Source organism: Ovis canadensis, chromosome 21 (assembly GCF_042477335.2).
Source record: "Ovis canadensis isolate MfBH-ARS-UI-01 breed Bighorn chromosome 21, ARS-UI_OviCan_v2, whole genome shotgun sequence".
In the NCBI taxonomy this organism is placed as follows: Eukaryota; Metazoa; Chordata; class Mammalia; order Artiodactyla; family Bovidae; genus Ovis; species Ovis canadensis.
This window is the reverse complement of record NC_091265.1, coordinates 40,748,941-40,770,527: the sequence shown is the minus strand read 5'-3', so window position 1 is coordinate 40,770,527 and position 21,587 is coordinate 40,748,941. Positions and strand designations below refer to the sequence as shown.

At 47.8% G+C, this 21,587-nt stretch overlaps 1 protein-coding gene and 1 pseudogene across 6 annotated transcripts in view; one reads left to right on the top strand and one right to left on the bottom strand.

Annotated features, from left to right (window-relative positions):
* Positions 1 to 21,587, top strand: part of NAV2 (neuron navigator 2) — a 426,264-nt gene that overhangs the window by 265,011 nt on the left and 139,666 nt on the right. The window lies entirely within an intron of this gene.
* On the bottom strand, positions 19,005 to 20,997 carry LOC138426444 (activating signal cointegrator 1 complex subunit 1 pseudogene; annotated as a pseudogene).

Here is a 21,587-nt window from a genome sequence, read left to right as displayed (position 1 = left end):
AATTAAAAGTAACAGACGTAGATGTCTCTTCCTAAGATTTGATCTGTGAAGTCGATCCATCTACTCATCTTCTGAAACTTCAGAGCGCCATATGGTATAGAGTGAAATTAAAGGGACAGACTTAGAGTCCATATGTTTGGAAAGATTTTTTTTTTTCTTTTCAAAGGAGTCATTGAGTTGTAATAATGTTCCATACTATGAACATACCTCCTTTCCTGGAAAAAAGAAAAGACCATTTAAATGCAACATCAGAAATTTCTCTAAGAGCCTTTGATGGCTTCCCATTGCCTGTGGGAACAAATGTCAACTTCTTAACAGGGAGGCTGCTTATGGGCTTTCCCTCAGCCGCCCTCCCAGCCTCCACCCTGACCACATCGGTCCTTACAGTACCCTGTACTCCCCAGTGTCCCTGGCTTGTGCCATTTGTTACCTGAGGTCGTTTCTTGCATTTGCAAAGCTTTGTGCCATAGGACCTGTCTCTGTCTCCCTGCAATTGCTTTCCCCTCAAGCTTATCTGACACTTCAAAACAGAACAACCTCCTCTGTGGTGCTCCTAGACTCCCTCAGGCAGAGTCAGCTCTGTCTCATTTCTTGGTCCACACCCAACCTTGTGTGTGAACCTTTTGCTTTGCATTGGAAGTGTTTGAGGGGGACTGTGTTGAGGAAAGAGTATCGTCTTGAGAGGCAGGCAGATTTGAGATTTAATCTTGCCTCTGCCAAATGAGGGCTTCCCTCATAGCTCAATTGGTAAAGAATCTGCCTGCAATGCAGGAGCCCCTAGTTTGATCCCTGGGTCAGAAAGTCGCTCTAGAGAAGGGGAAGGCTGCCCACTCCAGTGTTCTGGCCTGGAGAATTGCGTGGACTGTATAGTCCACGGGGTCGCAGAGAGTCAGACACAACTGCGCGACTTTCACTTCTGTGCAAACTGATAAACTGAGAACAAGTTTTCATTTGAGAATTAGACACAGACCTTGAGGATCGCCTGGGAGAGTCCGGGCTACTCGAGAACCATCACGCACAATGTATGCGTTGTGTGTCTGTCCTCCGCCAAACATGGAGCTCCCAGAAGGCAGGCAGTACCCATTATTTGTCTCAGATTCTAGCACAAGTAGGAATTTCATAAATATTTTGTGAATGGTCTGTCCTTCATGCCTAACCTCACAGGCCTCTGGGCTTATATAACTTGCCAACTCTGTTAGGCAGTCATTCTATTTACAGAACACTTAACAGAAAATCAATTTAGCCTCTGGTATTTCTTTTCAGGGCAACGCATAGCTCCATCTAGTGGCGCATACAGGGTCTGATGCGGTGGTTTGGTTGCTGCTAACTCATTTTATTGGTTTACGACTCAGAGCTGGTGTTGTTCAACACTGAGAGAGTGGGGAGTGTAGTGGTTGGCTCATCTTTGGATGTGGCCTGGCCAGGAGTCTAGTGCAGGAGAGGACACGGGGCTGTGAGCAGGCAGGTCTTAAGAGTCGGCTTTTCGATGATGGCAGTCTTCCCTGCTGGGTGTCAGGGGTTACCCCATCAATGGGTGCTGCACATGCCTGCTGGGAGACTTCACCCCTCAGCAGCTGAGGAACCCGTCCTCACTGAATTCCTTACACCTGCATAGAAATGTCGTGGCATGTCTTCGCTCCAGCTGCGATGGCAGAATACCTCGGGCTGAGTGACTTCAGTAACAGACACCTACTTCTCACAGTTCTGGAGGCTGGACGTTCATGATCAAGGTACCAGTGTGGTCGCGTTCTGGTGAGCTCCCCTTGCTGGCTTGCTATGTTCCTCCCAGAGCAGAGAGAGGCAGGTCTGGAGTGTCTTCCTCTTCTTCTAAGGGCCTTAATCCCATGTGGGGGTCCCCACCCTCGTGGCCTCTTCAAACCCATTTACCTTCCAGAGGCCCCACCTCCTAATGCCATCACATTGGTGACTAGGGCTTCACCACATGACTTTTCAGGGCTGGGGGAAACACAGACGTTTCACCACAACGGGGTGTTTATGCTTCTGTGCACCCTTCTCCTGCACACCACCCTGTGTTGCCTTTCCCATCGTCGCTTGCCAGGTCACCTCCTGCAGGAAGCCTTCCCCGATTCTATCCAAGCAGAGCCAGTGGTTCCTTCTTCTGGGCTCTGATAGTCTTCAGCATATCTGTAATAGTACTGACAGCGTCACACCAGAATTATTACAAATATATCATGTGTGTATCAAATCAAACCAGACATCCATACAAAACATGTTTTCAGATTGTTTCGGCACATTGATTATGAGACACGGACAAAGCCCATGCCTGTTACCAGCTCTTAGAGGTCGAAGTCCAGTCTGTCTTGGGGTCCCCCTGTCGGCATTGGCTAGCACGATGCCTGTTTCATAGTAAGTGACCAGTCGACACTCACTGACTAAAGGCTACAGGGACCTTCAGCGAAACAAGAGCGGTCACAGGCCTCTGAGAGAAGATGCGCCTCAGGTTGAGGCCCCTTGAACTTGATGCCCTGGCCACGTGGTCTTCCTTTCCGTGGCTCTATCTGTTCCAAACCTGTGCCTCCCTCGATCCCAGCGAGCTGGACATCGACAGTGCAAGGGAAAGAAAGTGCCAAGGCCATACTCTGTGGGGACGGGAGCGGAGGTGCCCTGTTCCTCTCTTCCTTCAGAGACCATCATGGGACAAATGACGGAAGCGTTTCTCATCAAGTCAGCATAGGATACAGCCGGGCTCTTCTCTGCTAAATGTTTCTCTTGGTCTTTGCAGGCCAGACCTGAAGGCACCTTGACAGGCTGTTGTTCCTGGCAAACTGATAGGAAAGGACGCCAAAACACTCCTTTTGGCCAAAATGCACGGAGCCAAGATAAACAGTTTTAGGTGAGGCTGTCCTGATAGGGGCATGATAGGGTCCAGCCAGATGCGGCAGGTGCCTCTGAGACTCGAAAAGGTGGGCTCGTGCTTCTCCAGGTTGATCCCTCTGAAGTGATCTTGGTTTTGGGGTTCCTGGGAGGCTTGGAAGTTCCAAGTCTCCCGTCGGACACTGGTCAGGTCTCAGTGATATTCGGGAGGCTGAACCACCATGGAAGGGTGGAGACTGCTCTCTAGACAGATCTGTAGGGCCTTGGGCAAACCACTTGTCCCTAATGCCCTGCATTCCTTTTATAAACACTCACACATCAAAAATCCAGGGACCTCCCTGGAGGGCCAGTGGTTAGGACTCTTTACTTTCAGTGGGAAGGGCACAAGTTCAATCCCTGGTTAGGGAACTGAGATTTTGCAAGTCATGTGATATCAAAAAAAAAAAAAAAAATGGTGCTCCAGCATGAATCCATGGGCCCGGGGTAGCCCATTGTGTTAGTGGTGGAACTGGGCCAGGTCCCAGTCTTTCAGCCTCTCTGTTCCTCCCTACTTCCCTTGGTGTTTCCTCACTTCCCTTGGTGATTTGTACAAGTCTTAGCAGTGCATGAATTCACAGAAACCAGGACTGCGTGGCCCCTTCTGATATTTTCCTTGGTGTTAAAATTCATAGGCAAACCTTGTGACCCGTTTCCCTGGGCAGAGTGAGCGAGCACGGGGGGTCGTGCAGCGGGCAGGATTCATTTCCCGAAGTGTCGCTGAGCACATGCCAGCTCTCCTCACCTGGCTGTGACATCATCTGACCCGGGCGGCGCTGCGGACTGGTGGCTCTGGCTACCAAGATGAGTTGTCTGTCCCCAGTGGCTGGGGCGGCATCGCTTTTGAGCACGTCTTCTTCCCCACACCGCAGACTTGCTTGATTTACTGAGTGTGGACAATAACTCAGCCCTTGTAGGCAGCTGAGCAGGCAGTTTAATCAGAGGAGAAAGAACAGTTGAGCTCAGGACATGGTGAAAGTAGAGAAATTCCCCAGCTTCCCAAGCCTGCTCACACCGCTGTTGGTGTCAGTGACGATAGATTTAGCAGAGAACAGAATGCAAAAAAAGGTTTCCTGGAGAACAGCCCCGTGGAGAAATGGAGTGTGGTCCAACTTTGACATGGGCAGCTCAGACCGTTACTCGTAAGAGCAAATGTTGGCCTAGTAATTTATGGGGAAGAGAGAGGGGGAAGAGAAGGGGGAGAGGGGTGCCTTGTCTTCTCAGGAACTGGGTCCCGACTGCTTGGGAAATTCCTAGCTTGCTTTGAGATTTGATCCCTCCCCACTCCCACCCCCGACCACAGAATCCTGCAGGGAAGGAAGGGGAGAAGTGAATGAAAGTGGGTGCTCTGGGGAGAAGAAAACCCTCTGGAGGGGCCGCCCGCCGCCTGCTCGCCCATCCTCAGCGACATCCTCCCATGCATGGGCTCCCATGGGCCTGGAAACCCTTCCTGGGCCTGCCTTCTGGGGAGGCTCCAGGCAAAAGGCAGTAAAATGCCATTTAAAAAGTGTTTATGGAGTTTGTTGTGTACTGGAGACTGTGCCGAAGACAGGAAGGCTGAGGGAAACGAATGAGACACAGAGCATCCCCGAGGATGCTCACAGAACAGGCGGGTGACAGGTCAGTGTCAGGACGGGGGAGCTTCGGAGAAGGGAAGCAGCGCCTTCCAAGAGGACAGTGAGCGGAGATGAGTGTGTGCTGTGAGCTGGGAGCCATGGCGTGAAGGCCAGCCTAGCTGCTCTGCTCTGGGCTTGGTGCCCTGGAGCACGCTCCCGGGCCCGTCTCAGAGCTCTTGTGTGGCTTCAGTGAGTTCATGCCCGTGAACTTGGCCCAGAGTCTGCCGGCTGCATGGACAGAGCACTCAGCACTGTGTTTGGTGTCCCCCACCAGCAGCAGTGATAGCACCTTCAGGACCCTTGAGCTGAGCCTTGAAGGATAAGCAAGCAGCCAGGCAGATGAGGTCAAGAACAAAGGCATGAAGACATATGGGTGCCGGGCGTAGTTCTGTAAGGGTGGTGCCTTGTTTGGGGGTGGGTTGGCTGGAGATTCAAGACTGGCGGGGGTGGGCTCAGGCCAGGAGCTCTGCGTCCAGGGAGGGGTGACGCAGCTCTGGGTAAGGCCAAGGCCCCAGGAATGGGCACATGGGGTCAGAGAGACTCTCTTCTAAAACTCTGCCTGACCTGGGGGCATGGAGGCGCCAGAGAGTCAAGGTCAGCTCCCAGGCTCCGGCCTGCGCTGCACTGTCTGAAATAGCTGATGTCTGTCCATCCTTTGCCAGCTTGCCCTCTTGCCTCTTGGCACCGCTCACTGCCCTTAGACTGTCTCAGGCCTGCAGGCCACCCCCGGACCAGGGCCGGCTGAGTGTTTCAGCACTTTAGGAAAACTCCACTCCCACAGCCTTCCAATTCTTGCCCGGAGGAAGCTCCGGGCCCAAGGGGGAGGCTGACCTGTGCTCAACAGTTAAGTCTAACCCAAGACAGATGGTGGTAAATGTTCACATTGGGAGGCACGATGTGGGGGGTCTGACAGTAGGGCAGGCCCCGAGGGGACCTCTTCTGTTCTCACTTTCTTCTCTGGGGAACGGGCTTCCCTCATCTACAGGTGAGAATATTAACGTCTGGAGTTGCGGTGACCAATTGAATGAGGTGACATGCGCACTGCTGCTAGACCCTTCCAAACCCTTCTCGTAATAGTGATGGTGTTGCCCAGATTAAATGGGATAGGATGCACGTATAATACCCATTTCAGGGCCTGGTGTGGGGTAACAGTACGTACTATATCCCATTCCCTTCTTCCCTTCTGTTGGAACAGACTTCCTGCTCTTCGTTGGTGAGCATCATCAACGCAGCCGCTTTGGCCTTACTCAGATCAGCCCCACCTATCCAACCAAGGGAAAGTCTCCATTAATCTGTGCTGCAAAGAGACTCCATTTTTTAATTTTTTTTTTTTTAAGAGACTCCATTTTTAATTATTTCAAGTCAACAAGTTTTTTAACAGGGGTCTCCTCCGTCCCAGGCTTTGCTCTGGGGTGTCTGACTGACAGGATCAGTTCTCAGGCTGACCATTTGGTACGCCTTCTTTTGCGATCTCACTTTTGATCGATATAGATCCTTCGTCAGGATAAAGCAGGGACTGTGAGCTCACAGTTACCAAAGGATGCTTACACATGCAGGGAAAACAAATGCCAGCTCTGCAGCCCTCGATGGATGATGGAGTAGGAGCTAGTGTATATCACACATCTTCTGTGTGCCAGGTACTATATATAACCCCTGAACTTTATAGGAGGTTTTCATTTTACTGATAAAAATGAAGAGCCAAGAGGCTAATTGTTAACTTGGTTGCTTGTAAGCGCATGAACGAGATTTGTAACAGATGGCTGCCCTTCTCTTCTTTCCCTTCGGGTGCCGGCATTTCATTAAGATCTCGGTTCCTCTGTTTCTCCTAGCAGAGTATTTTCTGCTTCTCCAGGACTGCCTTCTCTGGTAGAGTCTGCAGGCACCTCTTGCTCTACTCTGTGTTTTGCAAAGATGCCTTTTTTAAAAAAATTTGTTCATTCGTTTACTTACTTTTGGCCGTGCTGCGTCTTCCCTGCAGTGCGTGGACTTTCTCCAGTTGCGATGAGCAGGGGCTACTCTCTAGTTGTGATCCACGGGCTTCTCATTGTGGTGGCTTTTCTTGCTGCGGAGCACAGGCTCCACGGTGAGTCGGCTTCAGCAGCTGCAGCACGTGGGCTCGGGAGTTGCGGCTCACGGGCTCCAGAGGGCGGGCTCAGTAGTTGTGGCACATGGACCGAGCTGCCCTGTGTATGTGGAATCTTTCCAGACTAGGTATCGATCCTGCATTGGCAGGCAGATTCTTGAACAGTGGGCCACCAGGGAGATCTGCCTGCGTACCTTGAATGGAGAGATTATGTCACAGGTAGAACTGAAGGTCCTCTGTTTTTCCTGTTTAGCCTTTGCATGGCTCTTGTCTAGAAAACCCAGCCGTATTTATCTTTGTCTTCAGCTTTTAGAGCACCAAAAGTACCCTTTCCAGCTACTTTTCAAGGGCCAGCAGCTACAGAGTGGTTCTACAGATTTATGATGGCAAGGTTGGAGGCCACCAAGTTCGAGTTGAGGTAAAGATGAAAAGAACCATTTGGATGAGGTTGGGAGTATTTTGGCCCTAAAATAGACCATATGTGCCTGAACTGAGATCAAGATAAGAAATTGAAATTTTGCTGGGAACTGATGATCCTCTCACCATGCTGCTTTGGAGACATGGTTGAATGGAAGAAACTCTAGATTCGTGGTCAGAAGATCTGACTTTCATATTCCTTGCTTGCCAGCTGTGTGACCTTGGCGAATCGGCTTCCTTTTCTAAGCCTGTTTCCCACTTATTCAGCGACAGGCTGCCTCTTCAGTGTACATAGGAAAGGAGATAGTGTTTCAAAAGTGTTTGGCACATACGGAATGGTCGTTCCTTTTGGGGTTTTGGAATCATTGCCTCTATTTGCTTTCCTGCTCTTTTATCCTACTTAGAATGTTAATTAAGATGAGGTAATACCATTTCTTATTCTTGAGCACGATAGCCAGATACATGCTAAGTGGGTGAGAGTCTGTCTGTATATTAGGGTTTGTCAGAGGGAAAAATGATGTTGCATCTCAAGCCCAAAGACAGCCTAGAGGCGGAATTTCCTCTTCTCTGGGAACATCTGTCTTTTATTCTCTTTTGACTTTCAATGGATTAGATGAAGCCCACCCATATTTTGGAGCATAATCTACTCTACTCAAAGTTTACTAGTTTAAATGTTGATCCCCTCTAAAAAGCAGCTTCACAGCAGTATCTAGGCTAATATTTCCCCAAGTATCTACGTATCACAGCCTAGCCAAGTTGACCCATAAAATTAACCAGTACAGTCTGCCAGCAGGCTATGCAGTGTGATCAGTAGGAATGAGTCATCTGGGTCAGGAGGCGGCTTACCTGTGGTCTAGAGACAAAGAGCAACACAGCTTGTAGAAACATCTGTGAGGGCTCGAGGCTAATAGATCCTACCTGGGATATGACCACAAATCATGAGTCTGTGCATGCCTTGGAAAATCATCACAACTCTTCCAGAATTCCCAGGTCCTGATAAGCAATGTCCCCAAGAAGTAGAGGTTTTGATCTTTCCGCTTAATCCTGACATGGACACCTCTGGAAGGATGATGCTTTTTTTGAGACTCCAGACTAAAATAAGATTCAGAGCCTAAGGAGAGGCCCATGTCTGTCTCCAGGATCTCCCAGCTATAAATCAAGCCCATACTCACCTCCTGATCTTGTAACAAGCTGGAGACGGGGGTCTGTGTCTCTCTTTGCTGCATCGTTGGGGTCCGTGTCCCAGTTCCCAGAGCTTTGTACTTGTCATTGCCCAGGCATCTGTTTTGAAATGAGAAATCTCGCGTACTTGAACAGTGAAGTTTAAAGGGTAAAGACAGCTCAAGTTGTTAGAAACGTGGGACAGAATAAACGTGGTGTTGGCTCTACTGAGCTGGGAAAAGGCCACGTCGAAGTCAACCAGCCCGCCTGCTACTGTGTGTCCTTTTGCCTGCCTCGCAGCGGTGGTGCTGGAATTCACAACAGCTAAGCTGCCCTGGGGTCTTTCTCGTGGGCTGGGCGCTCAGTGGAGCTCGCTACATGCATTATCTCACTTGTCCTTTACATCAGTTTTTTGAAATAAAGGCTGCTTTTCATCCTCTCTTTGTGGTTGAGGAGACCAAGCTCAGAGAGGTTAGGTTACTTGAATAGATCACACAGCTGGTAATGTTACCCAGTCCAGACTCATACCACTCACTGCACAATAGCCCAATAAATTGAGGGGTGCGTTGTTGGGTAAAGGAATAGCAACTTTATTTAGAAAGCCAGCAGATGGAGAGGATAGTGGACTGGTGTCCCAAAGAACCATCTTATTCAAATTAGAATTCAGGCTCTGTTCACACTGAAAGAGAGGGCGTGTGATTGGTTGTTGCAGACTTCTTAAGGTCAGAATCCTTAGCTCTTGCAGCAGCCCACTGTCAGTCAGATACCATGTCCCTGTAATTCTCAATAAGACACATGTTATACTCTGTTCTACAACTGTTTTTCTCTGTATGAATGGAAAAGTGCTACACCCTTAAAGGTCAGAGCCTTGACAAGTATCCTGTCTATTTCAGGCTATAGACAACATTCCCAACCTGTAGCAAAAGTAATAGAACACAAAGCAAAAGAAACAGCTCCAATATGGAGTCACATTTGTTCTTCCCAGTTACAGTAACTGATGGGACCAGGTGTTTAACCAGGCTGAATTCAGAGCCTGTGCTCCAGAACTCTGTAGTATGGCTTCTTGCTATAGCTCTAATTATATGGAAGGCAAGACCAAAAAGGAGGAGTGGGCATCTGTGAACATTACAAACCCTTGGTTTCCCCTGTGCCATATTCAGTTCAGATTGCTCAGCTGTGTCCGACCCTTTGCGACCCCATGAATCGCAGCACGCCAGGCCTCCTTGTCCATCACCAACTCCCAGAGTTCACTCAGACTCACATCCATCGAGTCAGTGATGCCATCCAGCCATCTCATCCTCTGTTGTCCCCTTCTCTTGCCCTCAATCCCTCCCAGCATCAGAGTCTTTTCCAATGAGTCAACTCTTTGCATGAGGTGGCCAAAGTACTGGAGTTTCAGCTTTAGCATCATTCCTTCCAAAGAAATCCCAGGGCTGATCTTTAGAATGGACTGGTTGGATCTCCTTGCAGGTGCCATATTAGGGAGCGTTAAAACCATATAAACAGATGGAGGGTGATGTTCAAAGGGTAAGGCTTGGAGGGTTGAGTTGCATACAAACTTTTACTTGGCCAGTGTTTGTGGAAGGACCAAAGAGGCTGGCTGAGGTGGGGGCAAAAGGGAATACTTTTGTTTGCCTCAAAAGCATTATTTTGCATTTCATTTCAATTAAATGGCTTAGGTTTTGCTATAGCATTAGAAACACTTGTATCAACATTCTCCAGGTGCTGTCCGGCAGACAGTGAGTGGGGACGAAACTGATGTATGTGTTTTGGAAACAAAAACCAATGAGATGGTCAGAGTCAGGAAGGTTGAGTTTGAGCCCCTCCTGCATGGTGATTTCTTGAAGCACCTCACCGCAATGTGGCTTCAGGCCATGAAGTCTCATCAAAGTGGGCATTTTAGTCACCGGCGGTTTCCAGCCTTTATGCATGTAATACGTGAACTCCTCTGAGGAAATTGTAGTCGTGTAGCCTCCCACCCACTGGAAACCCAAACAAAACACACAATTACAAGCTCAGCGCCACCCGGAGACCCCAGAACCATGCACGGCATGTTAGAGCTTTATTAATCGACTGACTTTTGCCTTACGCTGTGGGAGTTGTTAATTAAAACCACTCAACCGTTGAGTTGGAAGAGAGGGAGGGAGACAGAGAGATTGAAGACAGCTAACAGCCGGGCTTCCCTCCCGCCTTGGCAGGCTGGCGCAGCTATTTTAGAGGTGGACACAGGCTTTACGGTTGAATAAACCCTTCTCCAGAGGTGTGTGTGAGGTTTCCTGGGAACGGCTTTCATTTAATGCCCTGCAGCCAGGCCTCCTGTGCACAAAGCTTCTGACCAAGTATGCAGAACAGTTAGCAATAAGGATCATGGTGGTGAAAATAGCAGCTACTCTGTATTACTGTTTAGAGAGCATTTCTAAATGCCTGGCTCGGTGTGCGGTGCTTTATACACCTTGTCTCTTGTCCCTCACCGTCGTCCATGTGGTCATCTGCTCTTCCCAACAGGGACGCAGGGACTCACAGTGCATCCGTATCTTGCCCAAGGTCACAGAGCTGGTGAGTTAGGGAGCCGGGACTCCCACACACCTGACTGCAAAGCAGAAGGGCAGCCACCCTGTCTCAGGATGTTTTCTGAGAACCCTGTAATCTGCGTAAGCATGTTAAAAATCTAACCCCTCTTCTCCCCCTCAAACCTGATTCTCCTCTTACGTTTCCATATCCATTTCTCTTCCACAGCCAGAAAATCAGGAAGAATCTCAGACTCTTCTGTTCTGTTGTTCCTGGAAGGCTGATCACCAGGGTCAATCGATTCTCTCTCTTCACTGTCTCTTACCCTGGTTTTGTCCAGTCTTTCTGCTCAGGTTTCTCCCCAAGGTGATTGCATTTGCCCTTTCCTTGCTTTCTTCACCTCTGATCTCAGTGCATATCCAACAAGTCCATCCTACTCTTGGGCTAGAAAACTCTTTCTAGAGTATTAATCTGATTACATGATCACCTGCTTATCATTTCTCAGTGGCCCCACCTTGCCTGGCGGGTAAACTCTTGCGTTTCTGTGGCTGTATAATAAATGACTCCAAAATCTGGCAGCTGGAAAGGAGTGTTTGATGATGCCCACAGGTCTCTGTCTCAGGATTGGGACAAGGTTACACAGCAGAGACGGCCTGTCTGTGCTCCCCACGTCTGGAGTCTCAGTGGGGAGGCCCCCAGGGCTGGAGCTGGCTTAATAGTGGGGGGTCCGTGCTGTTCGAAAGCTTGTTCACGCACACATCTGACACTTAGGCTGGGACAACTTGAAGGTAAGGACGCCCGTACCTTTCTCTGTGGCTTGGCTTCCTTTGAACTTGGAAGCCTCCAAGCCCCAAGGACAAGTGTTACCGCGAGCAAAGCAAAGGTGGCCTTTTCTCCTCTACCTTGGAAGTCGCAGAGTGTCACTTTCACCCAGCTGTGTTGGTCAAAGCAGTCACAGGCCTCCAGTTCACTAGAGGGAGCGTAGATCCCACCTCTCAGGGGACGGGGCACCTTGAAGAAGACCATTTGGGATGGCGATGTTGTGGAGCCGTCTTTGGAAAGTACAGCTGCCCCACCCCACCCCGTGCATTGTCCAGCATGCTGAGACACCTGGCCCTCCATGGTCTTCCGTTGGAGGGTAAGTTTTGTGGAGACAGAGCTTGTCTCTTCTCACTGACCACATATCTCCTGTGCCCAGCACAGTGCTTGGCACAAAGGAAGCCCTCCTTTTCCTGGGGAACTAATGAGGGATCTGCTCGCCCAGCCCCATAGCTTGTCCTCTCCACTGCCCCCTGGATGCCCATTCCTCCCCCACTGGCACTCTGGCCCTGGCACTCTGGACCACTGACATTTTCCTTGATGGCCGTGCCACGCGCTCAGACCTCTGTGCCTTTAGCATGTGGTCGGTCTCTCTCTGTCCATAAATCCCTCCCTGCTCCGTTCCCCCCACCTGCTGCAGTCCTTTAAGAATCTGCTGAAGCTGGGAAGCCTTCCCTGACAATACCAGCAGATGTCGGCTTCCCTCCGGTGGGTCCCAAACAGCTGGTAATGCCTCGCAGACGGCTCATCTCGGTTCCTTTTGCTTTGTCTGTTTGTATAACTGTCTGTCCCCTAGATTAGGATATCTGTGAGCAGAGGAATTGTGTCTTTTCACACCTGCGTTTCTGACATCTCCTGCCAGACCTGCTGTATATGCTTAGTCATGTGTTTGGAATGAAGGGAGAGAGAAAGAGGGTAATTATATCAGTGGTACCACTGGTACTGATGCTACTGCTGTTGCTGATAATAATAGCACCCAGTGTTGTAGAGTGCTTTTAATATGGCAGGTGCTTTTCAGGTATTATATCATTGGATTCTTAGAGAAATCCTAGGAGGCCCATAATACTGTTATTATCCCCATTTTATACACATGGAAACTGGATAAAAGAGGTCACTTGTCCAAGGTCATCCGACTACTAAGGGATACAGCCAGTTTCAGGAAGCTTGAGGACTTGGTGCTGCCACCTGCTGAGTTTTAGGTTCTAAAGATCTGTCTTTATAAAGATATAAATCCTACCTTCAACTGAATTGCCAGGATAATAATGTGGGAAGTGACAGAGTATCTGCTGGCCAGACAGTGTCTGCTTTGTTCTTGGTGCCAGGTTTGAAGAGGTTCAGAATCAGGCAAGGGTTGTTTAGGGAAGGGTGACAAGCAAGGAAAAGGGTTTGAATGTCATAAAAATGTTCACAGAAGCTAGATCTGCTTGACATGGAAAATACTTAGAAGAGCAATAGGTTTAAAAGGACCAAACTGAAACTGGAGGTTAGACTTCCATTTTTTATTTCCTAAACACGAAGGTGACTGTTAAAAAACATGCTGAAAATCAAAGCTGTCCAAAGCGGGCTGGGCTCCTTGTAAGAACGTGAGCCTCCTTCCTGTTCCTGAGAGTGATCAGGCAGAACCTGGAAACCTGTTTCCACGCGTTGCAGAAGGAATTGTTGGATGAGATGAGAAGCTGAGAGGAGGGACCTGTAAAAGTTCTTCCCAGCGTAAGATTCAGGGTGTTCGGTTCCCATGGAAATCACTGAGGTTCTAATAAGGATGGAGCAGAGCTGGGTGTTGGGCTCAGGAGAAGGTCTCTCTGACAAGCCTGTGGGTGGTAGCTGGGCACGAAAGCTATTCCTTCTGAAAATGTTCTCACATAAGCCCCCTTCAGATAAGCACAAAAACCATACCCACCTCCTTCCCCGTCTGCAGGTTCTGGACTGGCGGCCTTTGGAGAGGCTGTAGAGAATCAGCTGACTGCACACCCGCCCAGATGTTCCTGAGAGTCACACTCTCTTGGTTGTGTAATGAAATCCGTAGGTTCTTCAAGTGTAAAAAGGTTACAGTATGGAGTAAGCTCACTCTAAGGATGCAAGGTTGGGGGTCTCCGCTTTGCCCCTGCTCAGCCGATCCATCTCTCGTTCTTATGAAAGTAGAAACATTTGAACAAGTGGAAGCCTGAGAAAGTCAGGGACCATGTTCCTTTGTCTGTGCAGCTGTTGCAACTGGGGCTCCTACAGTCGTGATAGAAGGTAATTCGAGCATCCTGTAGACAACCAGCTTTTGCTTGATTCCTGCTCTGGAGGTCCCTGCCCGGGCTTCTGGCCCCCTCTCGGCCCACCCTTCCCGCCAGCAGGCTCCAGCTGCCCAGGGGTGCCCCGCCCCTCCCTCCTCGCACCGCCCGTGGCTCTGTCTGTCCCCAGGCTGGCCCGTTTGCCTGGATGCTGGACTCCTGGGTATCTCCTGCCCATGTGACCTCCTGGCTCCAGCAGCTGCCTCGCTGGGGGAAGATGCACCCTGTCCTTCGTGCAAACACGCCTATGGCACTGTCCAGGTCCATACATATTGAATTCAAGGGGTAGTTATGTCTTTCCAACTGAACTCCCTGCTCTGCTGGTTTCACTTTTTACTCCGTTTTAGAAAAACCACAGACAATGGGAATTCAGCCACGGGACAGCATGACTGCCTTCAGCGCAGGTTCAGGAGTCGCTGAGAGTGGCACTGACATTGTTCCCTCCACGGGGGACTCTGTTCATGCCACACTGTCCCTTGAATGGGAACTGTGACCCTCCCTTCCAAGCCCTTTCTTATTAACTTTCCCTGTGTGGGGGGGCCCCCAACTTCCTAGAAGTCTTCCTTGAAGCCTTTAGCTAACCTAGCCTCTGTGACTATATTTAACTTTTCTCTAAATAGATGCAAGGATGTCTCACTTCTTTGTATTCTCTAAATCCTTAAGACACATATTATATTTATATTAAAAACAACTTAATTCTGGGTTATTATTTATTCTTTCATTTAGTTCATCAAGAACATTTGTTAGGTACCTATCTCAAGAGTTCTAATCACAATCTAGGGACTGTGGGCAGTGAAGCAAAAATATAAGCTCAAAAACAATAATTATGATCATCATAATTGTAATAATACTGGTCCTACATTTATTGAGCTTGTTGAGAGACTGGAACATAGATAAAACAGTTGTAACAAAATGGAAAATAGGGGAACCAAACTTCAGTTTTACTATAAAAGATTTGTTGAACATGATAAATTTATTGAGCGCAAAAATATATTAAAGACACAGCAGTGACTATTTCCTAGTTGTGTTTCCTTGAGTAAATCACTTAAACTCCTGAGTGTCAGTTCCTCATCCGAGAAATCCTCAGACCAAGTAATCTTGGGGACCTCCCCTGCAACTCCTGATCTAATATTCTGTCGTTCTGTAAGACTGTGTATTACTGGTTTTCTTCTTAATGCCTGGTTGCATTTTAAAGTTTTAGAGGTACAACCTTTTCAGGTTGGTATCCTAAGTGGGAGGTAGGGAAAATGATTTTTTAAAAAAGCATGAGATATTTCAACACCAAGATGATAGAGAAGGCAGAGTATGGTGAAATGAGACCACTGCATGTCCGTGTAGAGATGAACACAGGGGTGTTTTAAGATTCTTTCCATTATGGTTTATCACGATATTGAATATAGTTCCCTGTGCTATATAGTAGGACCCTGTTCTTTATCCATTCTGTATATAATGGTTTGCACCTATTCTCCCCAAACTACCGAGCCATCCTTCCCCCATACCCCTCCTCCTTGGCAACCAGAAGTCTGTTCTCTGCGTCTGTGAGTCTGTTTCTATAGATAAGCTTATTTGTGTCGTATTTTCAATCGCACATACAGATGTTGTCATATGGTATTGGTCCTTCTCCTTCTGACTTACTTCGCTTAGTGTGATAATCTCTAGTTTCATCTATGTTGCTGAACATGGCTTTATTTCACTCTCTTTTATGGCTGAGGGAGTATCCCATTGTATATATGGACCATGTCTTCTTTATCCCTTCCTCTCTTGATGGACATTCAGGTTCTTTCCACGTCTTGGCTATTGTAAATAGTGCCGTAGTGAGCTTAGGGGTACACGTATCTTTTTGAATTATGGTTTTCTCCAGATAAATGCCCAGGAGTAGGATTGCTGAATCATATGGCAACTCAAGCGTGGTGTTTTAATCACTGAGGAGCACATCATTTGTTTTTTGGAGTTTGTACCGTGTTGGACCCCAAGGCACATTTTGGAGTAGGACAGACTTTTATGAGCTTTGGTAGAAAAGGGCATTTTTCTGTGGCTCAGGGACTCAGGTATTATCTGGGGTATGCTCAGGTGGGGGCTGGGCTCCCTTTTTTTTTTTTTCCCCAGTGGCCCTTAGTTTGTACATGAAGCCTTTTCACTTTAGGATTTTGTTTTGTTTTTAGGATTTTTGAGAATTTCGACATGCCCTGTTTAAGTGATTTACCCAAGGAAAGAATTATGCATTGCAGCTGTTTTGGGGGAAGGGGTGGCACCCCAAAGAGGTAGCCATGAGGTCTGCCTGCCACGGCTCAGGCAGGGAGGGCCCTCCTGTGCTGTCAGCCACAGGCTGGTTCTCTCCGTGTGAAGGTATCCGGGGCTACTGCTGGGACTGTGCAATGCATCTTTAGGTAACCTCACTTAATATGCAGGGCTGGTGCTTACACAGTTCAGTCTAAACTCTCCAGAAAGAAAATGACTGGTTCCCTCCTCACAAAACTTTAACTCAGTGTTTTTCGGATGTTAAAAAAAAAAAAAAATCTAATATCCGTTAATGTAAAGGCATCACACTCTGAATTGGGAGGAGAGAGGGGATGTGAGAATAAGATTAGGTGTGTCTTTAGAGAATTAATGTCTCTTTAGTAGTTTCACATGAACCAAAATTCTGCCAAACTTTATAGAATACCTTATAAAAAACATTGGGCCTTTTTAGTTGTTTGTTTAAAATGGTAGATTTATAACATCAAATATGCTTTTTCAAACTCCTGCCCCACCCCAGCTGTGGCCCACTCCCGTGAGAGCCACCGCTCTAGGCTGCCCGGGTTCTGATTCTGAAGGTGACCAGTGTTCCTGGACAGATGGAAAAGAGCGCAGGGCCGGGCATCCTGTGTTGTCAGCTGTTGTGTCTACTGAGCCTGCCAGATTTAGTGGCAGGTAATTCGAGTATCCTTGTGGACACTCAGTTTTGGCTTAATCCCCGTGTTTGAAGGCCAGAGGCCTATATACATATTTCTTTGTGGTTGGAAATATATTTATTGAATTCCGTTTAGAGCGAGTGCCCAGAATAATGAGGTTCTTAATGAAACTGTTAGCTGGTAGGAATTTATCATCTAAGACGGCACAGTGAATCCACTGTACATTTTATTTACTTTTTTAAAATATTTGTTTGTTTTTGGCAGTATCGCATCTTACTTGCGGCATGCATGGGTTCTCTTCCGTTGTGGTACGTGGACTTCTCTCTAGTGTGACACGCGGGCTCAGTTGCCCTACCACGTGTGGGCTCTTAATTCCCCAACCAGGGATGGGACCTGTGTCCCCTGCATTGGAAGGCAGATCCTTAGCCACTGGACCACAAGGAAGACCCCACTACACATTTTAGATCCCTTGTATTGGCACATGTCGGTCTGTGTGAAGTAATTTACTCGCTCCAACCCAAGGCTTCCTGGCAGATACCTTCTCATCCCTCAAGTTGCCACTTGAGGGTTCCTTCCTCTAAGAAGCCTTTTCTAGCCCCGCTCCCTGGTCTGGCTCTTGCTGAAGCCCCTGTAAACATTCACACGTCTGTTTCCCCCGCCCAAACACTGAGCCCCTCAGGGTCAAGGAGTGGCTCTGATTCTTGTATCTCCAGCACCCAGGCCAGCACCAGCCTCTCAGCAGGGGCTGCATAAATGTTTATTAAACAAATGACCCTGGCTCAAAAGCGGACCATCTCTAGGACAGCAGCCTGCGTATGGCTCTAGTGCGGTGCCTCCTGCGTCCCCCCAGCTGTTTGCAGAAATCTTTGCTGAGGCTGGGGGATATCCCAAGGCCTGCTTTATGCCCCAGACTGCAGAAGAGCTTGCCTCCCAGTTACATTAGTCACCTTGGTCCTTCTCCTGTTCTCAGTGAAAGTGAAAGTCGCTCAGTTGTGTCTGACTCTTTGCGACCCCATGGACTATACAGTCCATGGAAGTCTCCAGGCCAGAATACTAGAGTGGGTAACCGTTCCCTTCTCCAGGGGATCTTCCCAATCCAGGGATCAAACCCAGGTCTCCCGCATTGCAGGCAGATTCTTTACTGTCCGAGCCACTAAGGAAGCCCCCGCCTGTTCTCAGTATTGCTGGGCATTTCTTTCAGGTGGGTCTAGGTAAGACAAAGTGAAACTTGCAGAAACCGAAATTCAAGGGCCAGCTGGCTTCTCCTCAGTTTGATAGTAATTCTCGTTATTACCAAGGGATGTCTACCAGGAACCAGAAGGGAAAGAGACTCTGGATGTCTGATTCCCACCGCCAGGAGCTCTAGTTATCTGGGAAAGGAACACACAGTCCTGAATGCTGGCCCGATTCTACCGACTTAAGGCGACAAGTGAATTTGTGTCATAGGGAACTTTAGAGGTCAGGAGTCACATCAGAAATCATGGGAATGAGGTGTAGCAGCAGCCATAAAATTGAGAGGTGTGTCCCAGTGCGTAAGAAGTGCCTAGGAGGACAGACAGACAGGTTCTCTTGACCAAGCAGAAGGCTGTTTCAGGGTGAGGGCATCTAGTTATGATGCCCCCGCTGAGCCTTCCACAGATGGCCCCAGTCCTCTGCGTTCTCTCCTGCCCCTTCCCAGTCTGGGCTTCCACAGTTGGACTTAGGCCTGAAAGTCCGCAACCAAGTGATAATATTTTAGAAGGGCCATAACGTTCTAAAAACTCTTATCAGGCATCAATCTGAGATGGAGAGGCCATTAGGAATCAGGAATTGGGTACACTTACCACGCACATACTCCCATAATATACAGAGCCAAGACTAGCTCCTATGAGAATTAGAAATTTAAGTTACTGTTACACTATAGTCACGTTTCGGTGAGTCTTGAGCTCTTAGGGAAACTGAGGTCAGTCTAGCTCACAGTTCCTCCATCCAGGGCTCCAGATTTAAGGCAGCATTTCCGAAAGCTTGATCCCGACTACAGGAAAATTATTTAACAGAGAAAGAAAAGGAAGTATGGAAGGAAGGAAGGGAGAGAAGGAGGGATGGAGGGAGGGAGAGAAATTTACTTACATATCTGTTAAAAATACAGGTTTGGGGGAAGGGATGGATGGGGAGACAGGACATCTTTAAGGCAATAAAACATTATCTTTATGAGACTGTGATGATGGATATATATCATTATGCATTTGTCAGAACCCTTAGAGCACAGTGAACCCTAATGTAAACTATGGACTTTGGTTAATAATATATTGATATGATTGATAATAATTAATGTTAGTTGTTAGTATCAAATAGTAATGTGTCAGTATTAGTTCACCAGTTTTTTTTTTTTTTCACTTTATTTATTTATTTTTTTTTCACAGTCACTTTAGAAATACATTTATTCACAAATGATTTAACAAATCTGAGTGTTACATACAGTCTTACCAGTTAGTGGCCTTATTAACACATGGGGCTCAGCATCAGACTTCTCAAACAGAAAATAATAATCAGGATGAGACTAAGTAGTGAAGGAAAGACAGAGGCCATGGAGAGAGGAAAGCTGTGAGGGGGCAAGGATGAGAGGTGACAGTGAGGCTGGAGCTCCCTAGCAGAGAATGTGGCAGGGCTGACAGGTGGGGCTAAGCAGAGGAACCCCCACCCTCTGCTGGTCTGCAGCAAAGGAGTGCCTTCTGCGGCTGACATTCTCCTGAGAAACTGCGCAGTCCTGCTGATATCATCGTTTCAATTGCTGCTGCCCTGGGAAGTAGACAGAAAAGAGCCACAATACTACAGCTCCATCAGTGGTACGGAAAGGCAAGGGTTAGGGTAGGGTGAAGGAACAGGAACTGAAGAAGCATAAAAGGGACCAACTTCAGAAGAAAAAGGACAGATCAAAGTAAGAGGTTAAAACCTTTACCAGCTATTTTGCTTAAGTTAAAGTTCTAAATAATTAAGGAACTGAAAGCAGGGTCTCAGATATTTGTACACCCACGTTCATAGGGCATTATTCACAACAGCCAAAAGGTGGAAGGAACCCAAGTGTCCATCGATGAAAGACTGGATAAACAAAATGCAGTACAATCGGCCCTCAACACATCCATGGATCCCACATCTGTGGAGTCAGTCAACTTGTGAGGATGTTTAACTTCAGTGCTTCCCAAGATCCACCTCAGGAGAAGTCAATCTGTCCACAGGAGGCATAGTTTCCAAAGCTGTCCACTGTGAACCTCTGAGAGATGTGAATTGAATTGAGCTTTAGGGTACCAAAGGAGAAGTTCTCAAATAGCTTTAAAATGTTTCGGCCATCGAATGATTCTCTTTCCTTGAAGATATATTTGCCATCCGCTGTGTAGAGATTGTACCTGCCTTCAGCATTGGGGTCTTTCCTGAACAGAGTATTCATGACTGTAGCATGGAGTTTCACACTATTCCACTCTTTCACTATTAGTCCAGACGCCTGAAAACGTTCCAGCACTCGATCAACCAATTCCTGCAGCCTGTTGGAGCCATCTTTCATATGGACTTTGGCATAAAGAACATCCACCATGCCAGGATCATCATTCATGTATTCTATCCCTGCCATCTCTACTTCCAGGGGTTTGCCCCCTGAAATGTCATCAATGAATTCCTCTTTACACTGCTGTAGCATCTCACATGTCTGCTGGATCTCTTGCTCACTCAAAAGCACCAACATCCCAATAGTTAGGTGGAGCTTTTTAGGGTTCTGGAAAATGCTGCTATCAACCCCATGATCCATGGAGCACTTCTCCAGGACTTCCTCCTGGAACTTCAGAAATCGCTCCTGAACTTCAGCTTCATTGAGGAAAAAGGCAAGGAAGTGAGTGAAGGGCTGCTTTCTTCTAAAAGTGAGCAGAAGAACATCAATCCGAGTTCGGGCTGAAATTACACCACTTCGATGCTGGCCAGTGATTACAATTTCTCCTTCTTGTCCAGGCTTAGGAATGCTAATAGAAGTTTTGGTCTCCACTTCTAGTTTCTTTCTAGTGTCCCCTCTCTTTCCAACAATATGCTTGTAGAGAAGGCTGGGGGCCTTGACGGTACATCGGAAACCTTGTGGGGTCTGCACCACCTCGTAGGTTTCACAGGGCTCTTCTGCACACTCCATGAGGCCTTGGTAATAGTCATCATCTTCTTCTTCATGTTGATAAGTCTGTTCTTGGATGGGATTCTTCCTATAAACCCATCCACCGATTTTTATAAGCTGGGGACGCAGAACTTCCATGATTATGTGGATCTTTACACAGGCCTGAAGGGACTAGTAAAGTGGAGAAAGGAGGAGGAGGAACTGGAGCCTGCCGCAGTGGGCGTGTAAGAGCAGTTCACCAGTTTTAATAAATGTACCACATTGATACAAGATGTTAGGGGAAACTGGTAGTAATGGGGAAGGAGTTTAATGGAACTCTGTATTTTCCTCTGTGAAATTTCTCTGTAAACCTCAAAATGCTCTTAAAATATAAGGTCTGTTTTAAAATGCAGGGTTTGGGCCCCACGAATGGCATTCTGCATCTGTGAAGCTGGGGCCTTGAAGTCTGCATTTTTCTCAGGTTCCCCAGATGATTTGGGTATATTCTCAGGTTTGAGAATTCCTGGATATCAGTCAATCTCCTTTCACCATCTGTTTCATTCCAAGAAAGAGCTTAAAGGGGCTTTGTCTAGAGAGCTGTCTCCTGTGTGCTAGAATGTGTTTCATCTTTCAGTAGGTGGACAAAAAGCTTCCTGCTCGTGCTAGAAATACTTGCTGCAATCCCGCACTGACAGTTGAACCACAATAAAGAGAATTCAGGCCAGACCAAATTCCAGACATGGGGACTGTCAAATTTCCAAAGCATGCAGCCTTTCTTCAGGAGGCTGCCCTGCCAACGCCCATTTTAAACAAGCATAGTTACAGGTTGTAATGAAA